The sequence below is a fragment of the Malaclemys terrapin genome, chromosome 2, assembly GCF_027887155.1.
Source record: "Malaclemys terrapin pileata isolate rMalTer1 chromosome 2, rMalTer1.hap1, whole genome shotgun sequence".
NCBI classification, from domain to species: Eukaryota; Metazoa; Chordata; order Testudines; family Emydidae; genus Malaclemys; species Malaclemys terrapin.
The window spans coordinates 265,141,450-265,152,065 of NC_071506.1; the positions used below are offsets into that span (position 1 = coordinate 265,141,450).

General features: G+C 44.6%; 1 protein-coding gene across 9 annotated transcripts in view; it reads right to left on the reverse strand.

Moving 5' to 3' along the window:
- Positions 1-5,748, reverse strand: part of ZMYND11 (zinc finger MYND-type containing 11) — a 163,362-nt gene extending 157,614 nt beyond the window's left edge. For 4 of the 9 annotated variants that reach the window (XM_054021052.1, XM_054021047.1, XM_054021050.1 and 1 more), the window contains exon 1: positions 5,544-5,748. The gene's annotated coding sequence lies outside the window, so the exon portion shown is untranslated. Of the gene's footprint in view, positions 1-4,681; positions 4,778-5,543 lie in introns of those variants that run through there. The other 5 variants (XM_054021054.1, XM_054021053.1, XM_054021051.1 and 2 more) reach the window with 3 other exon arrangements.
- Positions 5,749-10,616: the final 4,868 nt, after the last annotated feature.

Here is a 10,616-nt window from a genome sequence, read left to right on the forward strand (position 1 = left end):
CTTATTGCTAGAAGATAAGAGTTATTTTGCTAAGATTTGTGAACTAAGTACAGACTACCATTAATTGTTCCACCCTGCTCCCATCAACCTCTCTTAAAAAGAACAGATAATAGTGTCACACTGTAAATCCAGGAGACCAAAGTACAAAATCTAATTTTCAGCATGCCACTTTTGAATACTACACCTACCAGTAGACTCCAGAATTTGTTAACTAAAAATGTACTATGGTAAATTAGATAATTTTAGGGTAAAAAAAACAACAATATATACGTTAGTATGAGTCCCTGTTTGTGTAGGTCTTTCATAGACCAACAGGGAACAGAAAAAAATTAGAATCGGAAAATGCTATATAAAACTGGCAGGTGCGATAAGAGGCAGATATAATATCTAAACAAAAAAAATATTATTTTTTGTTGGTAACTGACTAAATTTCAAGTTGACAGTATCCCATTAAGGGCGGGGGGGGGGGGGGGGGAGGGGACCTAAGACTGATTCTAATTCTCTGCCTCTGAAAAAGTTCTCCTATAGACATGTATGATATTAATTTTGTACTATGCTTGGCTTTTGTCTAAATGCCAACGAAATGGATTTTACCACTGTAGATTTTTATATATGTAATACCAAAATTAATTGTAAGAATTTTTCAAAATAAAAATTTTAAAATATTCTGTTGCTTGTATAAAATAATTACTTCTTTGTATTTTGGAATAATTTGTATTATTCTCCTGCAATTGCGTCCAAGAGTTTGGGTTTCTTTTAAAATTCCACTATATTACTGTAAATAAAGATATAGGTATCTACAAAAAAGATACAAGAACTGCAATTCTGAAAAATGGTAAAGGAAGGAGAAACTGAAAAAATAATCAACTTGTCTCCTTTGCTAGATCTTGCAATCATTCTGTATACAAACTCTTAGCAACTTCACTGGGATTTACCTTCATAGAATAACTGCAAGATTGGACTCTAAAGGGATGTTACCAAGGTTGCTAGGCCTAAAATTAGACCTTTGATTTGGGTTCTTGGGTGTGTCACAGCACCTCTCCACTATTCCTACTGTGCTCTTGTGGGCAGCCTAAAGAATGCTGCTCTCAAAGGAGAAAAACAAAAATCAGATGTTACTAAAATAGAATCAAGTTTCAGCACTGCACAACTTTATTATTTTAAATTAATTCAAACTCTAATTGTTTGCAATTTAATGAAAGTATTTACTAACGAGGGGGGGAGGAGGGAGGCAGTCTTGCAATGACACACAGTAACTACATGTTAGGATAGTTTTAGATATCCATTTAAACATCTTGATTAAATAACCAGGAGTTTATTCACTTCTTTTGTAACTAGGACATTGCTAAGAATCCGTAATATAGTCAAGAGTTTGCTTGGCTTCATATTAAAAATAACTTGTCAATAGCTCTGCATGAAAAAAACTATTCTAGTTGTACATTCAAAGTAATAACTAACAAATAATTTAGGATGCAGTATTGGTCATACTGAAATCAATGAAAGCCACTGCTTCCAATAGAAGATTTATACCTAGTTTAAAGCCCAAGCTCACAAACATCAGCAGATATAACCCCTGATTCTGCCATGAGATGCACTTAGCAGACCCCTGAAATCCAAAGGACTCAGTATAGATGTAAGGCTCACCTGTGCAGAGCAGGGGTCATAGTGCTTACTATATGCTGTGAGACATCTCACTAACATTAGACTACTCCCAGTTACATATATTATACCAGTAGTAAGTGTTTCCAGGGCTGGACCTTTTAATTTGTAACACTTTAAAACAATTTAAAATTGGATTTAAAATAAAATATAATTTACTTTCTTATTTTGCAACCAACACAGACTGTAAAAGTGCATTTTTCACCAGCTTTTAAAAATTGATTTATCTAATATTTTAAAAAATAAATTTCATTGGATTACAAGCCTCTTGCAGAAAGACTTACTTCCCCAAGACTTATCTCACTAGAAAATTCCCTCCAAAATTGCATATTGTTTCACAAACTCATGACTTTGGAAAATATGGCCTGCAAAGTTTATAAGACAAACTGACAGATCTAACTACAGAACAATAAGTAACTCATTTAGGAATCAAGTGTAGATCCAAATTAACAAAAGTCTTCCAGAACCTGACAAAAACAATCTTGCTGTTAACGTCTTTGTTCACAATTGTTAGCACAAGCAAACCTGACAAACTAAGATGTATGGACTACATAAAAGATTACACGTAGCGTTGCCAAAGTGCCAAGGGCACCACGCTCCAAGTATCATAGAGTGTTCAATTCTGACTACCTTCTGGGACTCTTGAAAAATCCACCTCTTTGAAATGCTTGTAAAAGAAATAACTTCAGATTGCACTCTTGGCTTACTTCAACAGAGGAACCCAGACAAAAGGGGACACAGCAACCATAATTCTTATAAAGTCAGCTTGTGGAATAAAAATTTTTAATTAGTATTGGAAAGCTCCTAAACCTTCACTGCAAGGAGAATGACTAAAAGAAATCTTACATTACGTACCAGAAGAAAAAAAATTACAACCAGGAGAAATTACTGAACTGAAACTCTACTCTACACAAACTACTATTCATTTCCTGAGTACATGGAGGGAAAGGAATTAGCCCCAATATACCTGAATATAAACACAATCCTTGCTGAAGAACAATCATCTATCTAGACTGGTTCAGGAACTTAAACTCTAAAAACGAAACACATCTGTGGAGTAATTTTTGACAAATCTGAAATTTCATGGGTAAAATTCACTGCTAGTGTCAATGGTTATAGCTTAATTAATATCAATGAATTTAATTTCATAAAATTTTATATAAAGCGATGTACATATATTTGACAGTGAATTTTGTCCACAGATTGACCACCAACACATCAACAAAGCAGCCATCAGATAACTCTTTCGGTCACTCTGAACACAGATTAAAATTTATGACCAAAAAAATTAAATGCTCTCATAACATAAACAACCCTGTGAGTTACTGAGACCTCCACCAAAAAAATCCAGTCAAAACAACAATAATGTATCTAGCTATAGAAATTTTGGGATTAAACGTGAACCCATGCAGGGAATTATTCTGAGTATACTTTCACTTCTTATATAAAACAGCAGTCAGCAAATGCTTTACTTCCCTAAAGACTTTCTGTAACATGCTCAGAATGGCTGGTAACAAAATTGTGTTTAAAATGTGTGAAGAGAGACCTGGTCCTTTGTGCTGAATGATGAGGGACAAGAAAAACTCAAGAGATTGCAACCTGAACCACAAATTGCTTTTTCTGGCCCCCAACTCTAGTTGTGTAAGAGATTCCCCTCAAGGAATTTCCTTTCAAAGGAACACCATAAAGTTCAATAAAAACAGGCTTCACAAAGGTGGGAGAAATTTTCTACCTTCTTCTTGTCCTCTCCAGTAGGGTATTTTAAAAACTATTTTATTATATCTTTCAAGTAATACAATTAGTAAAGTGTGAGAGAAAGAGACTATTCTGAGATGTTAAAATGTCAAACTATCACTGAATTATACAATACCCAGCACTGTATTCAATATTTGATTTTTCAATATGTTTCTAGGTTTCTCAAGCCTGGTTCTTTACTACTAGTGTCTTTTAAGTGCTGTTCACTACTTTGCATTTGAACAAGACCAAACACACTTAATTATAGATTCTGAGGGATTTTCAGGGACAAAAACTGTGAGCTCAGCAACGTCACACAAAGTTTCCCAAGTCCCTAATGTCACTATTCGAGACACTATTTGTGTCTCAAACTAAGAGAGAGAGACAGGAAAATGTAATGAAATACCCCTCTATATTTCTGCTTTCTGTACTCTACATAAAGATTTGCTTCTCCTTGCACACTTTCACCTCTTAAATTTAAAATAAAAAGGGAAGGAAACCTGGAGAGTCCTCTAGCAAATCTTTGAGACAGAAGTAGAGTCACCACTTAAGTCAATGCTGTTGGAGACTGAAGATAATTTGGAAATGAAGTTTTTTTTTTAATTATTTCAAAATTCCTTAGAACCAGGGCTGTCAAGTTTCGAGCAACACTTCTCAGGTGAGGAGAGTGAGTACATCATTTCTGAAGAGGGAGGTAGGGAGCCCCACAAAGATACGAGCCTATGGGGGGCTGGGTGAGCTTCTCCACTCACATATGGGAAACCAGAGCCAATCCCCCCAGGCCCTACTACCCCAAAAGAGCTCGAGCAGACACTGTGGGGGGAAGGAAAGTGAAGATGGGGAAGGAGCCGCCTGGGGCTAATGAGCATCTGGCCAGCAGGGGGCTTGGGGAGCAAGGGGCCTGTCTCCTGTCAGGGGGAGCAGGGGATGTAATCCCCACCCCTAGCCCATTCCCACCTTTAGGAGACTGTTTGAGGGTGTAACATGCACCTTCCCTGCCCATGTCTGCCCTAAGGGAGGAAGCTAAAGTATTGCCTCCCCTCCTTCAGGGTCTACCCTACGAGGGGAACTGGGGGGAGCGGGGTCTTTTCCTCTCTCCCCTCCACCTCCCAGCGTCTGCCCTACAGGGGGAGAGGGAATATCCACCTCCCCCGCGTCTGCCCTACGGGGGAAACTCGGGGGACGGGGGTACTGCCTCCCCCCAGCGTCGGCCCTTCGGGGGGAGAAGAGGATCCAGCCCTCGCCCCCCCCCATGTGCCCCCTACGGGGCTTATTCCCCCCACCCTACCCGTGTGGCTCCTTCGGAGACAAGCCTGCAGAGCAGCTGCCATTATCCGGCCCAAGCCCCGTCTCTTAGCAGGCACCACCCCAGCGACAGACACAGGCGGGGCCAGGGGCAAACCAGGCGCCTTGCGTGAGGCCGGGGCGGGGGGTAGGGGCTGTGGCTGGCCTGCGCCACACCCCGCTCGGCCTCTCCTCTCACTCGAGGCCCCGGCTTCCCCGCAGGCCCTCGTGGAAGATTCGGGAGAGGCTTTCTCGTGCCCCCCCCGTTTCCTTCCCTCCCCCAGTTCACCCCCCCGGTTATTTATTGTAACTTCAGTGGCGGGGGGGGGGGGGAGGCGCAATCCCAGCCCTTTGCAGCTGAAGCCCATGGGCGGGGGGCGCTTTGTGAACGAGAATAAATAATAGTTAATATCCCCCCCCCTCCGCGCGCTCGCAGTTTCCCTGCTCGATTTCCAAGCTGGCTGGGAAATTATCCTCCCCCCACCCCAACAACGAACAAAATCCTACCTTGCCCCCCTCCCCCCGCAGCTCCCCACATTTTATTAATTATTATTATTATTGCCCCTTCCCCATTTACTACCCCCCCCAGGCAGGATCTCCCTCCCCTCCAGAGCAGCCCTTTCCCTGCCCCCATCTCCTCGGATCACTGTACAGATTTTGTAGGGTTTTTTTTTTTTTTAAGGCGCCATGTTTATAATCCTCCATCATATTAAAAAAAAAAAAAAAATCCACCCAGCACGAGACACGGTGTCTCCTCACCCCAAAGGCAGGGGGAGAGAGACAGAAACATCATCCACAGGGCTGTAAATTCAAGCCCCCCCTCCGCACACGAACCCCTCCTCCCCAGACTCGAAAGTCTCTCTCACCTTGTGCTGTTGCTGCTGCTTCTGCTGCTGGAAGGGGGGGGAAGGGAGGGAGAAGTTAAGCCAGGGGAAACTTTTCAATCGCTTCCCCAGGCCGCTGCTGCCTCCTCCTTCCACATATTTTTTCCCCCTCAGAGTTTTATTGTGTCTGAATATTCTCTCCCTCTCCTCTTCTGTCTGTCCACAGTTAAGGTTTCTGGGGTAAACAGGGTTTAGGATGGTGCCAGGGATATTTGGGAGAAGGAGAACTCTAGTGGTGTCTGCTGGAGTTGCTGTTTGTTTCTTTTTCCTTTTATTATAATAAATTTAAAGCACATTCTTAACTGTTTATTAATTATATATTAGTTTTTAGATCATAATGTTAGGCCACGACCCTGCAGTGAGCTTATTGGAGGATCAGGAAGTTAGAGGGAATGTACATTAACCAAGGCAAGATAGTGTGCACACGATCAAAATACAATCTAGAAATTCTGGACAAAATTTTCAGAAGGGACCACTGATTTGGGACACCCAAAAACTGAAGCATACAAAATCCATCACGACTCTTGAAAATTTGGCTGCATACACCCAGCTATGGTGTGATTACAGAATCTAGCTTTTTAATAAATAAATATTATCACTGGGTGCATTTTGTATGTAATTTATAATATTTAGGGATATTTTGTGGTTTGTTTAGATATAATATAGTACATCTTATGGGGTGTCAATATTAAAAGAATATTTAATGCTTGTGTAGGCAAATACATTCTAATTTTCATGTACATTAGAAATTACATAACAAGAAAGAAAGAAGCCTTGTAATTACAGGTTTGACCAGCATTTCCTTTTGCAGTGCAACATCATATTCTGTCACAGCATACTATCGCTCAATCCTGCAGACATTTATGCATGTGAATAACTTTACGCATGTGAATAGTTCCATTCCATTCATATAACAGAGGACTGCTCAAATGAATAAAGTTAATCACATCCTTAATGCCTGATACAAAGACTTACACATGTGCTTAATTTTATGTGCAGTGAATTGTCTCAATCAACTGTGTTGAAGTTAATGGGACTAACTGATAGTGCTTAAAATTAAGCACTTGCATAAGTCTTTGCTGAATCAGGGCCTTAAGCCCTTTTCAAAATTTTGTTAAGCATCAGTAAAGCAGCTTTGGTTCTATTTTTTTAAGCAGTGAGAGAGCATTTTATACTATCTGAAATAAATTATATAAATAGAAAAAATGTAAGTAGATAATCTACTTAAGTTTACTTGATGGGTTTGGGTGATAGCAGACTACTTTTAGTTATTAACAGCAATGCATTATATGACTGTATATTACCATAAAATATGGATTTTGTTTTAAAGTCAGGGTTTTGATAAGCATACATCATTGGAGCTTTGCTGTCAATAAGTTACAAACCAGCTGCAACCTTATATTGAACAATTGGATATAATTTCTATTCTAGGGCTAGGATTTTTAAAGGAACTTAAGATAATTAAAGTTCTTTAGTGAATTAGACAGTGTGATATGGGGCCTTTATCGGTTAGCACCTCTGGCAGCAGGATGGGGAGCTACACTAACCTGACTCCTATCCCCCTAATGGCATCAAACTCAATTTTGTGTTTATCAAGTCCTTGTTATAACCCAGCCATCTAGCTGGGTTCTAGTAGTATCTACCCGCTTCAAGATAATGGAGAGTCAGAAGTCCCATAATTCTAATGGGGGCTAGATAGCCTTAGGTCTCCTGGGTTTAGCACCTTCTCTGGAGTAGATAGGAGAACCCAGCACAGGCACGGACTTTCGTTTTTGAAGAGATGTGGGTGCTTTTGAAGAGATGTGTATGTTTGGGAAGAGGCTATTTTCAGCATATTTATTCACTTCTTTCATATTCTAATTACTGAATGTGTGTCTGTCATTGGTATCTTAGCAGGCAGAGAGGAGCGGGTGGGGAGCCGCCTTGGGGGCAGGGTCCTCAGAGGAAGAGGTGGAGAAAGGGTGAGAAGCGGTGAAGTGGGGGCAGGGCTTCGGGGACGCGGCAGAGCGGAAGCAGTGCATCTGGGTGAATTGCAGGTAGGGCCTCAGTGGGAGCAGGCTAAGCAGGGGTGGGCCATGGGGCTGGGCCCCCCACACTTCTAGGAGCTTCCAGCACTTCCACCCACCTCCCCAAACACAAGAATCATGCGCTGCCTATGACTGTGGCTCATAGGTTAGGGTTACCATATTTCCACAAGCAAAAAAGAGGATGGGGGGGAGGAGCCCCACTCTAGCCCCGCCCCTGCCCCGCCCCGCCCCATCCACTCCCTCCCACTTCCCACCCCCTGATTGCCCCCCTCAGAACCTCCCCCCTGCTTCTTGTCCCCTGACTGCCCCCTCCTGGGACCCCTGCCACTAATTGCCCCCTAGGATCCCATCCCCTATCTAAGCCACCCTGCTTCTTGTCCCCTGACTGCCCCCTCCTGAGAACCCCCTACGACCCTACCTGTCCCCAACTGTCCCGACCCTTATCCACACTCCCCACCCCATATTCACACCCCCGCCCCCAGACAGACCCCCGGGGACTCCCATGCCCTATCCAACTGCTCCCCCCCCCGACAGGACCCCCAGAACTCCTGACCCATCCAACCCCCCCCTGCTCCCTGTCCCTGACTGTCCCAACCCCTCTCCACACCCCTGCCCCCCCCGACAGGCCCCCCCCAAACTCCTGACCCATCCAACCCCCCTTCCCCCCGTCCCCTGACCAGGGCCGGCTTTAAAGAGCCCAGGAATCGGGCTGCACTCCCACCAGAGCTCCGTCACACCAGCCGAGGTTGTGGGGCTTGGGGCCGGGCCGGAGGTGCTCGGACGGGGCTGGGCCGGCGCGCTCGGCTGGAACCAGGGCCGGTGCTGCTGGGGCCCAAGCCGGGCCCAAGCCGCCGGAGCTGGGGCTGGCGCTGCTGGGGGCCGAGTCGGCGCTTCTGGGGCCCGAGCCGGGCCAGGGGTGCTCGGCCGGCGCGCTCGACCGGAACCGGGGCCAGCGCCCTGGGTCCGGAACCAGGGCTGGAGCCGCTGGGGCTGCCGGGCGCTGCTCGGCCCTGGCCGGAGGGAGCCGCTCGGCCAGGGCCGTGCCTCTCTGGAGCTCTCCTCCTCGCGCCCCCCCGCTCCAGCTTACCTGCTGCTGCCTCCCGCTTGCCCCTGCTTCTTTTCAGACTTCCCGCGAAGATCTGATTCGCGGGAAGCAGGGGAGGGGGAGGAGCAGGTGGACGGAGCGTTCAGGGGAGTGGAGGAGGGGGAAAGACAGCTGCGGGGCCGGACAGCGTGGTAAGGCTGCAGGGGATGGGGGGAGCCGGGAAGGGGCTTTGGTTGCCCAGTGGCGCTTGGCCACTGCTTTTCTGTCTATAAATAGCCGACCGGGGGGAAATCCCGGACATTTTTAGATTTTTAAAAATCCCCCCGGACGGCTATTTATAGACCGAAAAGCCGGACATGTCCGGGGAAATCCGGACATATGGTAGCCCTATCATAGGTGCTGAGCACCCCTATTTTTTTTCATTGGGTGCTTGAGCCCTAGAGCACCCACAGAGTTGGTGCCTGTGAAATCCAGTCCCACCCACTTGTGGTGTTTAGATGCTGCATGTGATTATTAGAACTGGGAGCACTGGCTGTTGGGAGTCTGAAAGGACAGGAAACAGGAAGGAGGGGGGAGGAGTTGAGGAGGCTGGGAGAGTTACAGAGTTTGCAGCTACAGCTTGGAAAAGAGTCTTCCACTGTAAATAAAGTTCTGTTGAAGTTGTTAATATTTTGTTTGGTGGATACAACACCATTCCACCGGTTTCCAACTCAGGGAACATGTTTAGAATAGCCAGCATCAATCTTCTCAATTTCTTGTTGCTCTATGAGCTACCTCTCCTCCTCTGCAGGCTTTTCATGCCTCTTGCCCTAATTTGCCCTCTTTGGAGTTTTGGGTTCTCTAACAGCTTTTTCCCCAGCCTGTTGGAAGAATCCTCATTTTACAATCCCTCTCTGAGGGCTTCCTATTTCTTCAGGAGGTTTCCCCTCTAATTGAGGCCCTTAGCCTTTTATCATGCCCCAGTGCTTCTCTGCTATGCCGCTAAAAGTTGTGCAGCGTAGCTGCTGTTTGTCAGCAGTCCTGCAGACAAAAAACTTCCACCCCCCAATGAGTGGCGTTGCGTTGTCGGCCAGAAAGCGCTCCTGCTGACAACGCGCTGTTCATATCAGCACCTGTTGTGGAAAAACTTTTGTCTTTCAGGGTTTTTTTTTTTTTAAACACCTCTGAAAGACAAAAGTTTTGTCATTCAAGTGCCAATGTAGACAGTCTAATTAACTGCCTCCCAGTTACTGGGTGAATTAACTACTTACAGGTGTACCTCAGCTGCCTCATTTCCCCTCATGGGGCCTGTGAGAAGTAGGCTGGGCCCCTAACTCCAGAAGGCCAGCTACTTTCTGACAGGGACTCAATTTCATTGGGATTTGGATGCCTAACTCCCTTAGGTTTCAGAGTAGCAGCCGTGTTAGTCTGTATCTGCAAAAAGAACAAAAACCCAACCCCATATAATTTTTAACTACGCTATAAATAGTAAGAGGGAAAAGGATATACATCATGATCTTACAAACCCTTATTCCCAGGAGTAAGTCTTACTTGTACAAAGATTCAGATTGACTTAGGGCAAAACTGCAATTTCTTCAGCCCTAGCATGTTTAGTCCCTTCGGTTCTCAGAAACTATGGTGATCGTTATCACATAAATGTTTGGGCCGCAGTCTTGCAAACATTTATGCACATGCAGGATTGGGGCTTTCAGGTTTGTCTACATTAGAAATTTTTATTTAGCGTTATTGATTGCCAAATCATTTGTGGTAGTTAATATATTGGAAAGGCTAATCTGGATACTCTCTAAATGTTTGTTCATCCAGGATACAAATTTTGGGTCTGAATACAGGACAAACATTTGTATTCTGGAAGAAATGTTCAGGGAGTGTTCATACTGTCCCTAAAAATGTGTCACCAACTTCTATACAGTGTTGTTGTAGCCATGTTGGTCCCAGGATATTAGAGTGATGAGGTGGTGAGGTAATATCTTTTATTGGACCAAG